The 23,325-nt window shown below is 45.1% G+C and overlaps 1 long non-coding RNA gene across 1 annotated transcript in view; it reads left to right on the top strand.

Moving 5' to 3' along the window:
- Positions 1-10,991, top strand: part of LOC135901540 (uncharacterized) — a 29,938-nt gene extending 18,947 nt beyond the window's left edge. Inside the window, exons 2-3 of the long non-coding RNA XR_011507674.1 lie at positions 2,525-2,615; positions 10,897-10,991. This is a non-coding gene — a long non-coding RNA (uncharacterized lncRNA). The remainder of the gene's footprint in view (positions 1-2,524; positions 2,616-10,896) is intronic.
- Positions 10,992-23,325: the final 12,334 nt, after the last annotated feature.

Below are 23,325 nucleotides of genomic sequence, written 5' to 3'. Positions count from 1 at the left end.
TATAAAGAAATTTTTTCAGACTGCGAAATAATATACTTTAGAATGGGGAGCACAATTCGAATAGTTTCTTTCAAAGAGTAAAAACGCGGCTGTCCTGTCCACGGTAAAGTTCACTTAACCCTTTCAGGCGCCACTTGCAATTATGCATAGAAAAAAATCTTTTTATATATAAACATTCTTTTTGGGACCTAAGAAACACAAAACCATCGAATTCTTGAAAGTTATTATGAAACTTTATTATTTGCAACATCGTACACAATTGTGTACACAGCGCCTCGGTGGTCACAAAATTCACTTGTGGAATGCGAGCTAGCAATTGCTCTCTTTCTTCAGGCACAGTTGCACGGCGCATTTCATGCAGAATATCCGGGTGCCTCATGTGCACTTCTCGAGCTTGCACCTAATTCGCACGTTCTGGTCGCGGGATTCGGACCAATGGTCAAAGGAGTCGTAGTGCGCGTCGGTGCAAGGACGCGATATTCTTGCTTTTTTGCCATATCTTTGGTTGTGGTGCTTGGATCTCTGCAATAGAAGGCCTTCCACGCTTTTTCTCGGGTAGTACCGATTTAATTAATGCTTCGGCAGCTTGCAAGCAAGCGAAAATTCATCAAATATAGGCGTTTAGCTCCAGGCAGCGTTTGATTGTCACGGTGGTAGTCCAGCCAAGAATTGCCGATACCCAGGTTCACAAAAGGAAAAAAACACTCTGTGTCCACTTCTTCAGCTTGCGTTTCCCCTGCAGCAGCGTCTTCCTCTTCTGTGAGGTTGGTGAACGCAGCTGCAACGCAGGCGTCGGTCGCTTCGCACGTGGCTTCTTCTTCGTCACTTTCACCAATGTCTGAAACATTTATGAGCAATGAGCTCCAAAAGCCTTTCAGCTGTCTTTTGGGTTTTCTTATACTTGTTTGCATTGTAGAAATAACGACGAATGGCCAAAAAACCTGGAAAGAAAATCAAAGCAACTCTCAGCGTTCTTCATTTCTGCAGCGACCACGGCGCTTTGTACACAATCGTGTACACATGCGCGTGCGAGCGTTAGCGTTCGGTCATCTCCTCAGAAAGGATAAAATTATCACTCCTCGGTACTTCATATGATGCACAAGCGCGTCTAATTTTTTTTCGCTTGCCACAATAAAAAAAGTGGCTCTAAAAAAATAAGAACTTGACTCACCGCTCTTTGCGGCTCCGGCGGCCGCCATTTCTTGTTTTGATATGAACATCTTCACCGAAATGCGACAGATGGTGCCCAAAATGCACATGGTTGTCAGTTTAAAGTTTGGGAATGTGCTAAAGCCAACCTAATAGAAAATTGCGCGCCCTAAACGCGAAAAAAACACCAGAAGTACAATGTACACAATTGTGTACAAGGCGCCTTAAAGGGTTAAGCGACTTCAATCCCATGGCCGTTGCATCGTTGCGGACTTTTGTGGGATCGTAGTTGACAAAATTGGCCACAATAGACACTGAATTCCGGCGGCTGATGAACGGCAAGAAGGCCGAAGCTTTCAGAAGGCCTCAGGGAAATAAAAAGAATTTTCGAGCTGAACGATTAGGTGGCATGCTATGGTTAAGACATCTATCAATATTATCCCAAAATTCTAACAGATGTCGACAAAATGTGCACCAACTCCCCTAGAGTGGTCTGAGTATGCGGATAAAGTAACGTAGTAAACGTAACGGGTGGACATTCCCTCAGGCCTCTGCTACTGTCTTTGGCTCTTACCGCACCAAGTGGCATCGGCGAAATGCACCTGCCTCAGAGATGGCCACGGCATGCTTGCGTGTGTGCGTGTGCGTGAGCAGTAACCTGTCCTGCATTTCATGGAGCCGCTTGCGCGACTGGTTACATATGCCGAAGACAGGCGCACAACGCTGTTGTTTCACTTTGTTAGCTTTATTTGAATTGATATTCGTTATGTTTCAAACTATAACATAGCGCGATAATCATGCCAACTGGATCTGAGGCAGTAAAACTTTATTTTTTGTGATACTGTACTCAAACATTCCCTCCAATATTTATAGCCTTGTAAATAAATGTGCCATGTTGCTTCAATATCATCCAGCCTTGCACGACAGCCAAGTAAACGAAAATAGCGGACAAGAATTCGTTTTGTGACTTTTATTAGCGCAAAGGCCAGCTATGGCCAAAGAACGCCATGACATATGATGAGGATCTGTGTAAGTAAAATATATAAGTTAAGTTGCCGATGTAGATCTGTTGCGGCTTTAAGGGAGGCCTAAAAGCGGGTCGCTGTAAACTGCGCAAAATAGGAAAGCATCAAAATAATGAAAATAACGCAAGATAGAAAGGGCCTAATGTTTCGCTCTGAAGAAGTTATATATTAAAGGACGCATAAGGCAGCGCTGCCTCCGCAGGGCTCTTTAAGTAATGCAAGAACTGAGACGCGCGCTGTGTAAACTTATGTCAGTACAGGTGAAGCCTCAAGGTCAAGGCTGCGCTACGCATTACCCAGACAAATTATTTTAAGATATTAACTTCATATAAAGTGCTTTTTACGCTCAGTTTCTATTTCCCGGTACTGGACGAAGACATGGAGAAGTGCATGGCTGTTGCCACCCCTTGGACGTGAGTGAGGGTCACTTCCAGTAAGTAGGTAAGAATGGGTGGCGAATGTATGACCTGTTATTAATCGAAAACGAGCACTTCCTTTTATCGTGTTGCTTTGTACGACATCCAATGCTATAATTTTGGACAAAAGGTCACCTGTGAATAATAAATTATTTCGGTAAAAGTGTAAAAGCATACGCTAGTGAAACTCCTACTAAATTTTACAGTGATCACTCAATGCAGATGTAGAAGCTTGACGTGGGCGAGTTGGTTTTGCATACATGAAGAATAGAGCGCTACAAAGACGCGGACTGCAAGAGGAACATGTAGCGCCTCGTCCATCGTACATGTTCCTCTTTTAGTACGAGTCTTCGTAGTGCCCTTTACTTCAACAACGCATATGCAGCCCGTGCATACTGTCTTAGTATAGTGATGCGAAAAACAAGGCCGTCCCATAAGAGTCAATCACGAATCCAACTCAATATTAGGTTTACATGAGCTGCGCAAGATATAACACTAACAGGACAACGATGGCAGTATATACACGTGACCCAGACAAAGGATTCTAAGATAATAAATTATTCTAAAGTACTTTTTACACTCAGTTTCTATTTCGCTGAGCTGAACGAGGACATGTGTGGCACGTCCGTTGACGGAATCTGATCTACGGAACGAGGCACGGGTGCATCTCATTTGAATGCTGCCACGTTGAAGCGCAATCGCTGGCGCTCGCGCGTGATTGAGAGTGTATGCCAGTGTTTGCGTCACGACGGCAATCCGATAACACAGCGCTCCTTCCCTGCGGAATCACTGGCAATGTTCTGAATATTCGAAGTACATTCAGGTGGGTCTTGAGCCTAGCGATAAATTCGGAACTGTGGTTAGGTCTGAAATAAACATAAACAAGGAAAGAAAGAAAAGGAATAATAATTAAATTATGGGGTTTTACGTGCCAAAACCATTTTCTGTTTATGAGGCATGCCGTAGTGAGGGACTCCGGAAATTTCGACCACCTGGGGTTCTTTAACGTGCACCTAAATCTAAGTACACGGGTGTTTTCGCATTTCGCCCCCATCGAAATGCGGCCGCCGTGGCCGGGATTCGATCCCGCGACCTCGTGCTCAGCAGCCTAACACCGTCGCCACTGAGCAACCACGGCGGGTAGAAAAGGAATATTCGTGCTCTTGCTTTAAGCATCAGCTCAAACATGGTGCTCCTGGCAGAAGGGGTCCCCAAAACGACACAACAACACCGACATATCGAAAGGGGAAAAGCTGAACACTCTTCTATAACTGGCATTTCATAAACCGACGTTTCAATGATTATTTTGCAATCCGTCCTCGAGATTATCTGGCGGAGCGAATTAACGTTTATTGAACATGCTCCTGTAAGAGCTATGCGAACAAATGTTTGCCAATTATATGCTCTCTGAAAACATAACTAACGGTAAAAAATTGTCGGTAAACCTACTGCGTCACGCTTTCTGTGATGCCATAAGTGTTAAACCAACACGAGCATGACCCTTAATTACAGTCCGCATTAGATTTTTATTGACGTTATTTTTGGAAAGGAAGTAGTTTGAAATTTTAATATCAACGTGGTAGCAAACGTGTGCCGCCGAAAGCAAGGTTTAGCAAAGCAAAAGATCGAGCGCTTCCATGGATTTAAGACATTGAGCTGGCGTCCAGGCAAGGAAGACGGCGAAGCGGAACTGCTTAACAGCGTCTCATAGGGTCGTGCCCACAGTGATGGCTTCATCGTAACCAAATAGGGGGCTGGTATTGACGTCAAAGGCGGTCATTTTTTTAGTCGGTTTCGGTTTCAGAAGCAGATAATGCTATAAATACCATTTCATTCCATTTTTTCTCGTGGATTTAAACATGAGTTTAAATGAAATTCATATCCCATTTTCTTCGCCAGTACGTTTAAGCAAGAAAATATTTTGCTCACAAACACACCAGACAAGTTTGCGCGCATACACATTGCCAAGCAGCCACGTATTCACACATGCACACGTTGTACGCACGTACGCACACGGAAACACATGCGTACACAAACACGCGCGCACGCGTAAATGGAAGTACAAGCTCACCCACTCTCAATATGTGCACACGAATGTGTGCTTATATATGCTTTATCCCACTCATTGCTGCCTCCCGCAGGAAAAGAAACTGGATTGCACTCACTCTGCAACTACCTTTCCAACGCGTGCTCTAATAAATCCCTTTATGCTTTAGGTTTCGCGCATCTTCGAGTCAATGCGCGCTCTGCCGCGACGGTGCAATGCTATTTGCTCCTGTCATGTGACTTCACCACCCATCCTTGAACAAAACATGGCTTTTACGGAGCACAAATTTTCCGACTAAGCGTCATAAATGCACATGCTTTTAAAATTGTTGAAACTTAGTTGAAACTTGTCGACAGTCAGTCGATATGTTGAAATATAGGTTTGTAAAGGTTCTGCTCATTGTGTTAAGCTCTAGCATTGCCGTGAAATTACACACAAAGGCCAAGAGGCAATGGCTATAATGTGTGCAGATGTTCATCGCTGCAGCCGACTTAGGCTCTCGCAAAGTTAATGTTCCATGACCTTTGTAGCGCAGTCAAAGCGTTTTGAAATGACTACGTGTGGACAGGCTCAGAAATCAGCAGAAGGAAGCGAGTAGAAAATGCATTCCTTTAATCGTGACGCATCCAACACGGCATGTGTAGTTCGCTGAAGTGACGTTTTTTGCTGAGTACGATGATGACGGTTAAGCTAAATATATTTTTTACACTTCATGCGTCAATAAGATGACTGAAGTAAAAATATGTGAAGTCTGCTTCGTGGAACGTGGAACGCTAATTCCGTTTACGATGTTATAGTCATGAACATAATATTTTTACAACTGGTATTAGATTTATTCAGGCATGCCCAGATATACACCATGGTTATTAAAGATTCTCCGAAATGTTATTTCTGCCATGAGTCTGCTACTGCTGCTTGAATATTTACAATAGCATTCTTACTGAAGGTTGGAAAGGCGTAACTAAACAACTATGACAATGATACCAGCAGCAAGTCTTTTTCTCATCACTTATTCACCAATCAAATGAAGTTCCTTAGTCGGCAAGCTGTAGTAAAGTATGCCCTATGGCAAAACTGACTCACAACGATACTGAAATATACGGAGTAGCAAAATATTTATTGGGACACCTCCATCCCAACGCTCAAAACTTTACGACGTGGCCGCTCATAGTTCAAAACACAGCAGATAATGTCTTTGATGGAGCAGCACCAAGGAGCAAGGCGTCGAAGAACAAGACCTCAAATGCGCTTAGGATGATTCTTTCAAGAATGCATTCTTGACACATTCCTTACACGGACAATGGGGAAAATATCTTTCAGTGGATTCAGAGTTACCGGTTGCAAGGAACATTTTTGTTATTTTCACTCAAAGTATCCCAGCTCCCAAGCGCTCCACATGTCTTCATATTTAATAAAGGATGCGTTATAAGTCCTGTTTCGTAATGTATTCCAACGTATAGGCCCAAAGAGAAAGGCATAGCTGAGTAATTCCCGTGAGAAAGGTATTAAAACAAAATATCTTGATTGATAAACGTGATGGAAGGGTAAACATTATCTGTAAAGGGGAAGGTGGTAAGGATAATACGAGCTCGTACGAGTCATTTACTGTCACAGTGTTGATATATGGAAGGACCATGCATGTAAAAAAAATTGGAGCTCTCCGAGTCGCTGATGAAACTGGCCTGCTGCGGGAACTGCAGAATGGGTACAGACAAGACAGTCATTAAGATTTTAATGGCATTTCTTTCAAATTCAGTGAACAGATATTTCAATAGCTCGGCACAGATATTGATAGTAAAGATTTCTAATTAGTGAGGGAGCTTGCCAATATGTACGCCGGGAATTACTATGCGATATTCGCAACAGCGAAGTAATTGACGAGGCTATCGTGGAACTGCTGAGGGAGGTAGGCTGAGACAACCAAATACAAATTGAATTTCTTGGCAGGAAATGCAACGAACTGGTGGAAATGTTTTCAATGACTGGGGTAGGACTGCCTTCATCGCCATTGCTGGTTGTTCGCGCATTAGGTTTGGGCATTGAAAGACGACTGAAAATAAGGGAATTAGGCTTCAACTTAGCTTACATTCATATACACCAAACGGCGCAGCCGCACATCCCTGGGCGGACGCATGCTGACGGCATAGTGATACTAGCGGACAGAGCAAGAAATTCACAAAGTCCGGCAAATACAACCTTTAATGCACTGACGAATATAGGCTGTGAGCTTACCCCAGGAAAGTCTGCTGAGAAAAATTTTATTCATTGTACGAGAAGCGACATGGTATCCGTTCAACTGGAATTCACACTTATAGTCAAGCAATATAAAATACTGGGTGCGCATAAAATCATAGGAAAAGCCAAATCGCGCATCCACCCATATAGACGGCTGCAGGTGTCGAAGTTATTGTCCCGGACCCAGCATAGGTCCACCGTTCCGCGACCATGTCCCCCCTGTACCTGCATTCTCAGGCGTGGTCCCGGCCTGCCAAGTAAAAATATGATTGTGTGCCTGGCCTACCCCAAAGAATTTCAAATAAAACAAGGCGAGAAAAGCCTTTTCCGAAGGTAGCAAAGGTGTGGCGAAAAATTTCCAGCAATATATGTTATTTAAACGTGCTGTATCCGCTTTTTGTCGTTAACGCCAAGCTATCCGCACACTTCTTTCATAAAGTGGCCGTTTCGACGACATTTCATGTAATTGGTGCCATAGCAAGGACATGCGTAGGACTCAATCCGTAAGAAAGTTGCACATTCGAACAATATGCGTAGGCGACATGGCGCCACCAACAGGCGAGTCAACTGCACTGGCGCAGAAGGAACTGCTCGCTACAAAATAGAAGGCACATCATAACGCTTGCCCGATGCGGAGTGTTGTGAATGGCTTTACCGGTGCCGCTCTTCGGTCGTGCACGAAATGACTCATAGGGGTTCGAAATCTTCTTGGTGATGGAAAAGTGGTAAAACTCCAGGTGTTCGTGAACTCTGGAATTATATATACGTTTGCGCTGTTTCCGCTCAGACCAGTGTATGCAGGAACGTTTACCACCACCACACACCACCAGACAGATGCCCAGCTGGAATGATAAACTCTACGCATGCAGCCCTAATGCCAGCCGTCGATGCCACAATGATTAAGCGCTCCGGCAGCGGCAATTGAACGGAGGGTCGAGGGAATCCATCTTGATGCACAGCGTGGAAGAAAACGAAGTGGAACACGCGCTAACTCGGCCTCCCATTGTGCCTGAGTACGACATTACGTGATTCGCTTCGAAACTGTTGTAGCTAATCCCCTCCGCCTCTCAATACACTCCTTGCCAACCTACACGCACGAGTCACTCAAACGCGTAGATATTGTTACAGCACGGCCATGTCTGTGCTAACGCTCCTCTAGTGTTTTTATTGCTATCGCAACAATGTAAACCTTGTAAAATGTACTTGCAGCAGCAAAAGCTGTTAAATTACACTAGCAGCCAAAGCACTTGGAAGTTTTAACGCGAATATCATACAACCAGTGGAGAGAAAATCTAAGTGGGATTTTGGCTGCTGCAGCACGGAATGAAACAAAGGCAAACCTACGGAGATTTAAGAGAACAGTAAGAAAGAATTCAGGAGTGCCAATGTCTGTGATTTCCAAAAAGCAGTGATTTGCAATTGGAAGCATGAGCTGGCTGCCTGAGGTGAAATACACCCCGGAGAAAATATACGCCACAGCGTCAGGCATGCGTTCGTTGAAACAAAAGCCTGAGGACGGCTCAGTACATTGTAATAGAATGCTAAGATGTCACGTGGCAGTGATGGTTAAGAAGGCAACAAAATTGTGATTAAGGAAATGAACGTTTTATTGGGCGCATTTGTGCCCTCAAACAGAAGATACACTCAACGAACAATGGTAGAGGCGAATATGATCGGCGGTCGTCGAAATCTGATGAGCGGGTCAAGCAGGTCGGCTTTCATATATCATTCGTCGAATGTTCCAGAGTCTTTGCTGGGACCCGCGTGTCTTCCACAAAGTTCTACATTATTCGCATTGCGCACACATGCAATCAGATTACACAAGGATCGGTCACAAACAGCGGATGGAACCATCGATAACCTTGCAGAACTTCCAATACATGCAGGCGGGTCCTGCGCGGTGCGACAACATTTGTTAAGCGGTGAACCCTGTCGCCCGATAAAGACAAGTACACGTGTCAATATTCTCATTTGAGACTAGCAACAAACGTGTGTCATTACGAAGCATTATCACTGAAACCAGATGAAATAGTTAATTGGTCAGCTTGACCATGAATGGAGATGAATGTCAGCTATGAAACGAAGCAGGGACAAATCGTCAGCCAGCCTGGTCGAGTTACCCAGACATGCTATCAATGCATTTCTCTCCAGCGTTCTTGTATATATATTGCAGGAACTCTCCGTCACATCCTTGTTCTTACCGTGGGTGTCATTACCCCTTGCTCCTAAAATCCAGATTCAATCGCCGGCGGGGGGGGGGGGGGGGGGCGGGGTTATTGCTGACTGCACTTTCTAGGCACCGATGCTTCTGCCCGACTGAGGCGTCACCGCTGCCACTCTGCAAACCTGATTCTACTTATGAATAAACCCGGCGGTCTCTTGGTTCTCAGTTTGCAAAAGCGTGTATTTCTTGCCTGCGCCAAACACAGCTCTCAACAACCTCGTCAACCATTGCGTATGCCTGTAATAAGTCCAGTCGTATCAGTCTCTTTCCTCCTTCTTTTTTCTGCAATACTCTAAACGACCTTTGTTTATCTCGACGGCTGAACGCTTGATACTTCCGGCTACTTTAAATCTGAGCCCTTGTGGAAGTTGTATGTCACATAATCGCCTCTCTGGTGAACTCGTTCGCATTGCAATTTCGAAATTCGCATTCGCAGTTCGCATTGCAAGTTCGTTCGCAGAATTTCGCTGCACCTTACACATGGCTGTTCTAATTGCGAATATTTACTCTCCTCTGTCTCTGTCATTAGACAGCCAGCTCGAGCCTCAAATAGGAAGGCACTTCCCCTCGTGTTATCGTAGAGATTTTTCATCCTAATTTCTTTTTTCTCATTCATATAACTCTCCATGGTATTTCCATTCGCATTCTTGCAGCTAGTTTGCTGCCTCTGTTTGTCTCACTCTCCTTCTGAATACTCGTGGCTACCTACAGTATCAATAACCCTGTACGTGGCTGCCAACATTCTTGTCCTCTTTCTTTTTCATGGTGCACAATTTTAGGTACAGATATTTGCGCAATTTAGCCTCTGATTTATTTTGATCCATGTTCCTGATTGCTTCTTCAAAACTAATCTTGCTGTGCACTTCTCCGACTTTAAACGAGGCCAAACGCATTTCCCTTTACTTTACCTCATTTGTGGTTTTGCCGTCAGTTGCCAAGGCCAACAAGCACAGCCCCCCCCCCCCCCCGTATTCGTTTAACTTCGATATTTCGAACACTGATAATATTGACACGTGCACTTGCCTGCCTTTTTCGGGCCACCGCATTTCGGCGCCTAACAACTGTTATCGAACAGCGCGGGATGCGCCTGCATGTATCGGAAGTTTCTGTAATGTTATCGATGCTGCTATCCGCTGTCTGTCGTCGCCGAACCTTGTGTTATCTGATTTCATCGCGTGACGCGAATGGTGTAGAACTTTGTGGAGGACACGCGGGTTCCAGCCATTAGCCTGGAACATTCGATGACTGCTGTATAAAAGCCCACGCGCTTGACTCTCTGATAAGATTTTCGGCCATTGCCGAGTGTGTTCGCCGCTATCGTTGATGATGTGTGGTTTTTATGGCGCAAGGGCCAGGTTTGGCCAAAGAGCGCCATGACAGGTGGTAATGTTGACGATGTATTGTGGATGACATGCACAATGAACTCATCATGGTAGATGTGATATGGCTGTAAAAGGGCCTAAAATCTGTAGCTGTAAGTGGCGTAGAATATATAGTTGCTAAAACAATGACGGTGACTAGGCAGGGATGTGGGCTATGGCAATGGGCTGTCGTTAAAACATCGTGCAATAAAACAACACTGACGCCAGAGTTTTAACAGAGCCCTTGAATGCAGGGCTGTTAGTCACGTGCTAAAAATTGCCTGGCCAAATGATTTTCAGGATGTCAGTTTCATCTAAAAATCTAAGAATGTTGGCAGTTTGAAAAACGGTTCGTCACTAAGAAAAAATGCAGGATGGAGAGGTATATTTTCGCGATATGCAGAAGGGAAATACTTTTTTCTCTCCGTTTCTATTGCAGGGCACTGGATAAGAACATAGATGACTGTCTGGCCATTGCCGCACCTACTACAAGTAGGAGGGTCCCCGCCAGTCAAGAGGTAGGAGTGAATACTGTAAGTGTGTCGTATTCTTAATCGGCAAAGAATTACTTCTTTGTACCATGCTGTTTTGTCACTTATCCAATTCCGCAATCTTGGTTTTGTAATATGTAACTTATTCAATGTTTGTGTATCCCACTCTGCTTGCCAATGTTTCCTCAATTTACGGCGCAGAAAGGGCTTTAGGTCTGTGGCAGGAATAGGGATATTTCCATCTGTGTTGCTAAAACTCACTGACGTAGCGTTTTCGCCAGCAGCTACGTTGCCTTTTATGCCTTTATGGCCAGGTACCCAGCATAGGATAATCACTTGGTTGCAGATATATGCGGAGCACAACGAACTATACAGTTCATTCAAAACGGGATTCTTTTGCTTTCGTATGCTAATCAGGGCTTTCACGACACTTAGTGAGTCTGTAAAGACAACAGCCTTAGCGACATTTCTGCGCCTTATGTGTTAATAGCCGAAAGTGTACCGTATGCTTCTGCCGTAAAGATACTGGTGTGTGGGTTTAGTGGCCCTCATATTGAAAATGAGGGTCCGAGAGCTGCGTAAGCAACACCAGCAGGAGACTTCGAAGCATCTGTGTAATATTCGTCACAGGAATACTTCTCTTTAAGTTCAATAAAATGTGATTGTATGTGAGCTTCAGGTGCTTGTTTCAATAATTCTAAGAAAGAGAGGTCACATTAGATAGTTTGCCACTCCCAAGGCGGTGGAAGTCGAGAGGGCGCCATTAAGACATTCTCTAAAAGAGAGACCCCTCTTTCTTCTGAGAATGCTTCCAACCGGAGGGACAGAGGAGGCCGGACACCTGGGTGGTTACGGAAGAGCCTGGCCGTGGAGGAGTCGTGAATAATTGAATGACATGGATAATCCACAGCTGATTTTACCTTCAAGGCATACGAAAGACTTAAATATGTCCTTTGGTAGTATAGGGACCATTCATTAGATTCGACGTAAAGGCTTTGCACAGGGCTAGTCCTAAAGGCACCTGTAGCAAGGCGGATGCCTAAGTGGTGGACAGGATTTAGTATTTTTAGAGTACTAGGTCCTGCAGGGTTATAGACTATGGCGCCATAGTCAAGGCGTCTTAATATTAGACTTTTGTACAACTTTATTAGGCATCTCCTGTCGCTTCCCCAAGCTGTGCGTGACAACAGCTTCAGAAGATTCAGAGTCTTGAGGCACTTTGCCTTAAGATACTTCAGGTGTGGCACAAAAGTTAGCTTACTGTCTAGAAGGATACCTAAGAATTTGTGTTCACAGCTCACAGATGATCGTTCTCCATTGAGATTGATTACGGGTTCCGCCAGCATACCTCTCTTATTAGAGAACAGGACGCACGTACTTTTTCTCGGATTTTGCTAAAGCCATTTTCGTCCGCCCACTTAGACAATGTATTTATGCAAAGCTGTACATGTCGCTCACAGATACTTAGATTACATGATTTAAAGCCTATCTGGATATCATCTACATATACAGAATAAAACATACTACGTGGTATGGCAGTCTGGATGGAGTTCATTTTGACAATAAAGACAGTGCAGCTCAGCACACCTCCTTGTCCAACAGCAGCCTCTTGCGTAAATGGACGAGACAGTACGTTACCAACTCTAACACGGAACGTGCGATCGGAGTGGTAACTCTGAATGACGCATATCAAGCTGCCTCGTTCTCCCATTTCAGACATATCACGGAGGATTCCAAAGCGCCAGGTTGTGTCGTATGCCTTCTCCATATCTAAAAATACGGACAGGAAAAACTGTTTGTGGACAAAGGCATCACGGATATTTGTCTCGATGCGGACAAGGTGATCTGTTGTGGATCTACCTTCTCTAAAACCGCACTGTAAGGGATCGAGTATCTTGTTGCTTTCAAGAAAATGGATGAGGTGACGGTTAATCATTTTCTCAAACAATTTGCATATACAATGTGTCAGCGCTATAGGCCTATAACTGTCGGGTGAGGAAGGGTCCTTGCCCTCTTTGAGAATGGGGATTACAATTGCTTCTTTCCAGACAAACGGAATGTAGCCTGCGGAGAACATAGAATTGAAGAGTGACATTAGTGTTTCTTGGGTTTCAGGGTGTAGGTGTTTGATCATGTCATACATTATTCTGTCACTTCCTGGGGCGGACTTGTTGCAACAGTTCAGTGAGGCCTGGAACTCAGCCATTCCAAATGGACGATTGTATGCTTCATTAGATGAGCTGTTGCGACCCAATTTCATCTGTTCTGCAAGTCGCTGGTATTTTAGGAATGTATCTGTGTAATGAGATGCACAAGAAATGTGCTCAATCTGACAATCTGCCTGATCCTCCAGGGTGTCTCCTTGTGTATTTAATAAGGGTAAGGGATGAGTTTCGCAGCCATTTATTTTGCTAACCCTGTTCCAGGCTTTTCGCTCGTCTGTATACGAATTGATGCTGCTTATGTAGTTTTTCCAACTTTCTCGTTTAGCGCGGCGGAGCGTTCTTCTACCTTGCGACTTGATCGCCTTGAAATTAATCAGATTCTCTGTGGTTGGGGAGTTACGGAGGAGGCTCCAAGCCTTGTTTTGCTTTTCCTGGCTTCCCTACACTCCTCATTCCACAATGTTATACGCCCTTTCGAGGGCGACCCATTTGTTTGGGGAATGCATACTGATGCAGCCTCAATTATGAACGCTAGTATGTATGCTACTGCGTCGTCTAAGCTAAGTTCAGAGATATCATTCCAGGGCAGCTGTGTTTGTTCGCGAAACTTTGTCCAGTCGGCTGAGTCAACTTTCCATCGAGGAAGATGTGCATGACACTCACTTTGTTTTTTAAGGTTTAGAACGATGGGGAAGTGATCACTTCCATAAGGGTTATTTATGACATCCCACTCCAGATATGGCACAATTGTACTAGACGCTATGCTTAGATGTATCGAAGAAAATGCTTTGTGTGTAGAGCTTTAAAATGTTGGCTTTTTCTTGCTCAGCAAGCAGGAACTTGAAGAGAACAGGATGTTTTCTAGAAGCCGTCCTCTCGCATCACAGCGAGAGTCGCCCCACAGTGGGTTATGCGCGTTTAGATCACCGATGACTATGTAAGGGTGATGCAGCTCATCAATAAAGCTTTGAAATGTTGTGCTAGAGAATTGATAACTTGGGGGGATGTATACGGACGTGATAGTAACTAGTCTATTGAATAGTACAGCTTGGATAGCAACTGCCTCAAGAGGAGTTCGGAGTTGCAGTTGCCGACAAGCAACGCCTCTGTCTACTATTATTGCTACCCCGCCGGACGGTGAAACAGCATCATCTCGGTCCTTCCGGAAAATAGCGTATTGCCTAAGAAAGTTTGTTTCCGTAGATTTAAAATGTGTCTCCAGAACACACAGCAGCTTTGGATTGTATTTGTGTAAGAGTTATTTGATATCATCGAGGTTGTGGATCAGACCTCTCACGTTCCAGTGTAATATTTGTGTATCCATATCGTTTGTGTTTATGTGCTGTGTGTCAAGAGATATAACTTAGGTTGGCTCAAGGGACCTTTCCAAGCCCCTTGATGCGGAGTATTTCTTTTTTCTTGGCGCGCTCCAGGGAGCAACGCCGTTCCTTGGGTGTCTCAGACGCCGGAGAAGTTTTTGTTACATCCATCGCTTTGTCAGAGGCGCTGGATGACGCCCGCTCAGCGGGCACGCGCGGGGGTTTTTCGGGCCTGTCTGCACGAGCAGTGGCCCTGGGACCGGCAGGCTCAGAGGTCTGCTGGTCCTTCGTGGTAGGGGGCGGTAGAGCCATGGCTGCTCCCGCCAGGGGGCTGGCGGCGTAACCGCTGTCAGACTCCGTGTGACTTGCGCGGCCGCCTGAAGATGTAGCGCTGCCCCCCGGCGCGCCACATCGGTGTAGGAAGGACTGGACTGATTTTGGAGTGAGAAACGCTTACGTGCCTCTGGAAATGATAGGTTGAGTTTTACTTTCAGTTCTATGATTTGTTTCTCTATTTCCATGTAGGGCACGAGCGCGAGTAGGCGGGGTGGTCTCCTTCACAGTTGGCACAGTGGTTCATTGATGTACAGATGTCAGAAGCGTGTTCAGAAGAACTACACTCGGCACAAGTGGCCCGCCCTCTGCAGTTCTGCGACCCATGCCCAAAGCGCTGGCACTTGAAGCATCGACGCGGATTTGGGATATAGGGTCTGACGCACAGCCTATAGTAACCGGTTTCTAATGTTTCAGGTAGGTTGCAGGTTCCGAAAGTAATGATTATGTGTTTGGTAGGTATTTGCTTGTCATCTCGCCTCAATGTTATTCTTTGAACTTTGACTACGTTCTGGTCTTGCCATCTTTCAAGCAGTTCACTTTCACTTAGTTCGAGGAGGTCACCTTCTGAGACGACCCCACGCACTGTGTTCATTGACCTGTGTGGGCCCACTGAGATGGGAATTTCCCCAAATGCTACAACTTTCGACAGTTTGTCATACTCCACTTTGTCGCAGAGTTCGAGACGAAGATCGCCACTTCCCATCTTCGTTACTTTATAGCCTGGGCCAATTGCTTCAGTGAGAGATTTCGCTACAACAAATGGTGAGATCACTCTGACTGATTTTTTAGCGTTCTGACTATGTACAACATGGTACTTTGGAAAAGATTGTTTTGGCTGCATTAAGAAAGTGAATGTTTCATCGGTGCGCCCCTTCTTCAGGGAGCGATCAGGTAGCGGAGGGAAGTTATTTGCCACATAGAGCAGGAAAATTCGGCGGCGATGGTGGCCACCCACCACCAAGCCCAACAAGGGGATGCTACAAGGTTGGAAGAATACCTACAGACGCCAGCCATGCATCGCCGCTACAACCTAATATATATATACCCAAGGTAGGATATAACATATTACACACGGTTAACCCTTGGCGCCAGGAAATACGAAAGTAATAACAAGTGAAGAAAAGACCGGAAAGATGTAAAACTAGGAGAGAAACACGAAGATTAATTTAATAATTATGGGGTTTTACGTGCCAAAACCACTTTCTGATTATGAAGCACGCCGTAGTGGAGGACTCCGGAAATTTCGACCACCTGGGGTTCTTTAACGTGCACCTAAATCTAAGTACAGGGGTGTTTTCGCATTTCGCCCCCATGGAAATGCGGCCGCCGTCGCCAGGATTCGATCCCGCGACCTCGTGCTCAGCAGCCTAACACCATAGCCACTGAGCAACCACGGCGGGTAAACACGAATATTGGAGAGAAGAACAGGAAAAGGCGACTGCCGATTTCCTCCAGGTGGGTCAGTGTGGAGGTGCCGTCTATGTGAAGCCGAGGCCGAAGAGGTGTGTTGCCTCCGCCGGGGGGCCTTAAAGGTCCAAACACCCAGCATCGGCTCAACCTCTAGGATCCCCTTTTCCAGACAAGGCTAAGCCACGCACGGCTACACGCGGGAGGGTCCACCCCTCGTGTGCTCGGGTCGCGTCGCTGTCGTTGTTCTTGTTTATTTCAGCCTGCGTTTGAGGGCACAAGTTCACCCAATAAAACGCTAGTTTCTAGAATCACAGTTTTCCTTTCTTCTTCACCGTCGCTACTATGTGACAATATATCCAATTTTAGGCACAGAATGGCATTTTCGAACAATAGCGTTGACATTATGACTCCTTTCCAGATTCCACGCACCACCGCATATTTAGCGTGGCACCAAAGTCCCCTATGTTTCATTATGGCTGCATTTAATTCCCTTTTATTTTCAGGTTATCTTGGTGGGTGCTTGAGTATTTGCTTTGTTTATATACACGCCGAGGGAGTTATATTGGTTGACCTGGTGTTGAATTAACACACGCTATTTCTTCATCCGTTTATTAAAGATCATATTACCCAATTTCTCATACTTAGTGACATCGCAAAACAGCCTCTAGCGGCAGCTCAGGTATACGTGCGCGTTTTCTACGAGACAGCCTTATTTTTGGCCAAGAAGTAATCATGGAAGCTAAGTTTTAAAGCATACCCGCGGAAATAAGTTCTACGCACGTAGCCGGACATCTCATGCAAGTAGTACCAATGGTTACGGATGAAAACAAGCTACAACTTGCGGGCCAAGCTTGAAATATGGCAGTCCATGGAAATATTGAATATTTTGGACGCTTTTTTGGCCAGTAAAGAGTGATTTCCGATGGCACTATTGACTCGATTATTATTTTCCCGGAAACTTAGCAAATACAGACTCAGCTTGCAGCTGTTGTAGGAGCAGCTCCTGACATCACAAAAATTTCGTTCTAATATCAGCGTTTTCATAACAACATCATGGAAATTGATGCAAATAATATGGAAGCCTTGATTTTGGCTCCAGCAGAGTGTCAAAGCGATCACCGAGGAGTCTGAACAATAACAGAAAATCGCTCACACCGCGAGGGCGAGTTAGAACGTTCGAGGCAGGTTGCGCCTTGTTCATTTTGTCACTTTTATGCTGCTTACTCTGGCAATGTTCCGCCAGATGGTATACTAAGAAATCCAAGGCTTTGAGATAACGCGTTTTGGAAGGTCCTTTCCTTTCAAAACGAAGATTTATGGAAACACTGCTAAGAAATGTTTTCGCCTCTGCAGTTGTGTTCTCGGAAAGGCGCGTATGTGCCACTCTTCTGGTGCTTGAAACGTATAAAAGATTCGGGCCAGCTTACGCAAATGAAACACACAAAACTAAAACAATTGCCAACCATAGCGGACGCAGTATTCGCAGAAAGGAATGCAGTCGAAGCATTTGACGGAGTACATGTGCATTATATCAAAGCAGGGGCCCTATGACGTAAAACTAATTCCACATGCTTTTATTCGAGTCTCCTGACGTCAAAGAATGTCGCTGAAGCGGGCCCTCAGGAAAGATGAGTTCGCAGAGTGAGGTCGTAGACCTGCCGAATGTGCTTGAGAGTGCTACGCGGCAACGCAAAACATTTTATTGTACGGAAATAAACCCATGCTCTCCGGCAGGTGCGAGGCATTGCCTGAGCGATTGGTGGCAGCCATCTTATATTCCTTTCAAAACGGGGCAGCCTGTGGCTATTCAGAGGAAAATTCAGTTTTGTTCGGCATAATGATGCATCTTTAACGCGTACACGTCGCTTTGACGCGAGGAGTGTTCGTGATTTTTTACGTCGCGCGAGATTCAGGTGAATTGGGTGCAGTCCCAAAACATTTCACCAATAGCAAAGGGTGTATTGGAGAAAAGGCGTCGAATCATGAATAACCATTCTTCTTTCATTCGGTACAATCATGCATAGTAAGTGACACACGTCACGTCTGATGGGGAGCGATCGTGGTTTTCGCGATGACACGTGACAGGCAGGCCAAGTGGGGGTGGCCTAAGAAAGTTTTTGAGGAATCGTGGAGGATACTCTAGTGTAGTGACACGTGAACACTCCCGTACACGCCACCAGCCATTTCATCTCTCCTGAATGTCGCATAATTATTTGGATGAACAGTAATAGAACTCATGTCAATAAATATGGCACGAATGCAAATATATATACGCTGGTCTATTGACTATCACGAGTACCATATATACGACCACGAGAAGCTTTCTTCTTTGAAAAGAAAATGGTAATCCCCAAGGCTAACGTTTTTGTGCACCATCGTTTCACTTATACCATGCTATTTTATTGCTTTATTCAGCGTGTTTATATTAGTGCCAGTTTTTGTCGATGATTTGGCATCCTTATTCCGAAATATATGAAGATTTCTACTCTGTCTAGCTTTTTTTCAGCGCAGCGCCAGTATAACGTAGGCACTGTTGTTTATCCCCCGTAAAATTAGAATATCATCTGCTTGTTTGATCACGGAAACTCGCAGCGAGCAACCTAGAGCAGGAAAGAGATCCAATGCAGCGAACACGAGGGATGAGCCATAGAACTTGTAAAAATGGCACTAAAATGAAAAAGTCACTGAGACAATAAAATTTTCTGCGTTCTGTTTTCTTTTTCGCGTCTCTCTCACCGAGCTTGAAAAACATTGAATATATGAATTTAAATTTCATTAGTAGGACTACGTGTGCGAGAAACTATAACAGAATATTCAAGTCGCTTGAAAAAAAATTATAAAGGAAAATGAATGAAGCTAGTAGTGATTTTCCGGAAGTCTTATCTAGAATAAAAGTTGAAAATAATTTTACATGTGTATTTGCTTCAAAATTATTTAGGTTGTCTAACAACTGCTCGAACATTTATTTAATTTTTGATTTTTATTAAAATCATCACGCACAGGCTGTGCACCGCTGTCGAAAATGGACGTATTTTTGTGTACTAGCCAAATATTGGAGATATAACTGCCTCTAGGCACGTTACCTGCTTTTGAAAAATGCAGCCAGATGCATCAAAATTCATCTGACTGATTCCCTTTGAAATATTAATCAGAACGATAGGTAGGTTGCCTGAATACAGTCTAGCGAATCCTGTAGCAGCGAGTCTCGCACCAGTGAAGTAGGTTCCAATCTCTTAAACTCCACTACAATGCAAGTATGTTTCTAACCGTTCGTCATTTTGATTAAACTCTGTGATGTCCAGCAACTCTTGAAGTTTGCCTTTCACCATTCCTTATCACCCCAGTATGCTTCCCGGGCTTGTTGATAGACGGGCTGCTGCCAAAATCACTGCGCAACCTACATCGAACGTCGGCTTCTCTGTCTCCCACCTGAGCGCGGTGACCTCTGGGAATTCGAAGTCTTAATAACCTGGGAAGAATGTTCACCAGAGTTTTTTAGTGTTTGAGCCAGCATATAAATTCCGGATGAACCCATCTTCAGATGACTATCGAAGTTATTGCAATTAGCGTTCCCGCATTGTAGCGACCTCGTAGTGGCATGCCGTATTGACTAGGACCCCTTTATTTAGAATCGGTAGTGGCCTTCCTGAGATTTTCCAGTGATTCGGCTAGATGCCACATACACTGTCTCCGTAGTCGGTCTGCTTTGTTATGAGCATCGCTCGCCACGGTTCTCTGTCGACTACAGTAAGAGGGCCGCACGCCGATGGCGTATGCAGTGGCAATGCAATTACGAAGAACGAACGATGTTGATAGAGCAAGGAAGGCGTTATGAGCTCAACGGCATGAAGATACGACGATTGTGAAGCAATGGCAATAAATAAGCACGAAAAAATTACAGTGCCATGATGATGGTGGCATAACAACGATTAGTTGAGTATGGCACACTTGTAACGGAATATAGGAGAAGTCATGTTGACGGGAGATCAAGCCAGTACGACGAAGATGACATATCAGCATACTGGATAATCATCATCATCATCACCATGGTTAGGCCCACTGCAGGGCAAAGGCATCTCCCATACTTCTCCAACTACCCTGGTCGCGTACTAATTGTGGTCATGTTCTCCCTGCAAACGTCTTGATATCATCCGTCCACCTCACTTACTGCCATCCCCTGCTACGCTTCCCTTCCCTTGAAATCCAGCTCGTAACCCTTCATGACTATTGGTTATCCTCCCTCCTCATTAGATGTCCTGCCCATACCCATCTCTTTTTCTATATTTCAATTAGGATGTCATTAAATCGCGTTTGTTCCTTCACCAAATCTGCTCTTTTCTTATTCCATAACGTTACACCTATTGTTCTTCATTCCATAGCTCGTTGCGTCGTCCTCAATTTAAGCAGAACCCTTTTCGTAAGCCTCCAGGTTGCTGCGCCATACGTAAGTACAGCATACTGGATGGCACTTCTCTAATTATAGCGATCATCTTAAAACAGCGTGGCCACGGTGGCCAGGCAACAGTGAAATTAGCACATGTGTACGACGATGATGGTGCGACAAGCACTGTATGACGAAAATGACGGGTCGCCTGCAGTATGACGAGAATCAAAGGACAAATGTGCAATGACGATGATGGAACGACGACGACGGTATCGAGCACGCGGTATGAGAACAAATGCATCAAGATAACCGTATGTTCACGATGCAATAACAATGATTGCTTGACAAGTGCGACATAATCACGATTTTATGATGAAAGTGTGATTACGACGGAACAACTTCGACGAAACTGCAAAGGCGGTATCATGACGTGCATACGATGATAATTAGATGACGTTTCTGAAATGATGAAGCTGGCACGACAGCATAAGGAGAACGAGACGGCAGCACTCGTTGAACATGACTGTACGATACGGAACTGTAGGAACTACCATGACCAAGTGGACACACGTAGTGGCTCAAGTGAGTAGAAAATTATTCGGTCACATTGCGTAAGACACAGATAGATAGATAGATAGATAGATAGATAGATAGATAGATAGATAGATAGATAGATAGATAGATAGATAGATAGATAGATAGATAGACGGAAAGATAGATAGATAGATAGATACATAGGCAGATAGATAGATAGATAGATAGATAGATAGATAGATAGATAGATAGATAGATAGATAGATAGATAGATAGATAGATAGATAGATAGATAGATAGATAGATAGATAGATAGATAGATAGATAGATAGATAGATAGATAGATAGACAAAAGTACCTGAAATGCAAAGAATGCTGATCGCATTAAAACGGCAGGCGTACAGCACTCATGCTTTGTAAGAAGCACCGTTTTTCCACGGCCGATAAGCGCCGCTAATATTCTCTAATCTGTGCAGCGTAAAGCTGCTGTGCTTTGAACCACCTGTCTCGACTTTTCCGTAAACCGACAGGTCCCAGGGACATAAAACTTGAGTAGGGCAGCTGTTTTTATAGTGTTAAGTTTTCTGAAGTTACAAATTGCATGTCCGGGACCGACTGATGTCCGGGCCCAACTGGCGCTCAGAGCGCCCAAGTCCGATCCCGGCCTTCGGGCAGCACCGGGCCCCCGCAGTGGTCTAAATTCCGAAACCACGCATTTGTTTTCTGGCGTAAAGAACACTAACCTAAACTTAGGAGGTTCCTATGCGGTACTGATCTTTCAATGCGATTAGCATTCTTTGCCTACTTCTGGCATCTTCAGTCTATCTATTGTATCTCTCCACAATCTTTGGCAAATGCAATGGCCGCAGTTGTCTAGCTGCTTGGGCAATTAGGTGTACGATCATGGTCGTGATGCCGTCATGGTCGTTCAATCACCGGAATTCGAGCTTCGTTATCTGAAACTCGTCATGACGCCATCGTCACGCCTATGACGCCGACCCAGTGGGCGAAGTTGTCTAATAGTCTCACTAGGTATGTGTCCTTGGAGGTGTTGCCATCGTCGTCATTTCAACATCGTCACCCCATTTTTCTCATACAGATTTCGTAATACAGTCACCGATACGCCATTCTCGTCAAACCCCGCAGGGGTGTCTGCGTCAGCAGGCGTTGGGTGTGTTGCGACACCACGTACCCAAGCACACGAGGGTTGGAACCTCCCACGTGTAGTCGTGCGTGGCTTAGCCCTGTTGGGGAAAGGGTATTCTGTGGGTTGAACCGATTACGGGTGTTCGTACCGGCTTTCTTAGCGTCTCGCCACTGTTGCAAAGTTATCGCTTAGCTCAAGACGCGCATGCATCTATTTCAAATATCGAGAAGTGTTTTTGATACAGTGCTGTCATTTCAAGCTCTGCTTTGTTTCTGTGCAAATCTAATTTCATCTGCTCGTCCTCGCTCCCTGCTCAGTCATGATGGAATTGAACCGCCATGCACGTCTGCCGGTGACTGCGGTGTCAGGGGCGGCCGCCTACAGGAAGCGGATCGGTCAACACAGCGACAGCTACAGCGAGGACACTCATGTTTATTCTCTCCGCAGTGAGGACCATTCCAATGATGACTTCTAGCATGCGCAGAACCGCAGAGCGAAGAGAAGGAACACCAGGACCTCTTCATCGTCGAGCATGCAAACACTGTGACACACGCAGAAGCAGGACACCAATACCATCATATTTCATTCCCGACTTCTCACCATCAACGTGAAGCTACTTAACAGGCAATCTTTGTCGATGTCACAGGAAGCCCTGGTGCCAAATGAAATATCGGACATTCGAGTCAATATCCTAGAAACTCTATTGGTGGTTGATGACCAGCATGCAGCTACTATAGCCACTCTACGCAGCGTAACGGACCTCGATAGCATTGAGGTGTGCTCTCACATCACTCTAGGATCTGACGTAGTCACCGGCGTTATCTGCGACGTACACGTCGCCATCCTTAATAATATGGTCACGTAGTAGACACGTTAAAGAACACAGTAGCAGTACTGTGAAAGACAAAACTAGCTTTTATTGGGCGAACCTATGCCCACAAAACAGGCTACACTTAAAGCGCAACGATAGCGGCGAACACAGTCGGCGATCGTCGAAAATCTGATCAGCGGGTCAAGTGCGTCGGCTTTTATACAGCAGTCGTCGAATGTTCCAGTCTAATCGTTCGGACCCGCGTGCCTTC

This window comes from Dermacentor albipictus, chromosome 8, assembly GCF_038994185.2.
Source record: "Dermacentor albipictus isolate Rhodes 1998 colony chromosome 8, USDA_Dalb.pri_finalv2, whole genome shotgun sequence".
NCBI lineage: Eukaryota > Metazoa > Arthropoda > Arachnida > Ixodida > Ixodidae > Dermacentor > Dermacentor albipictus.
Note: the sequence above shows the minus strand (reverse complement) of the source record. Positions and strands in the feature narration are given on the sequence as shown.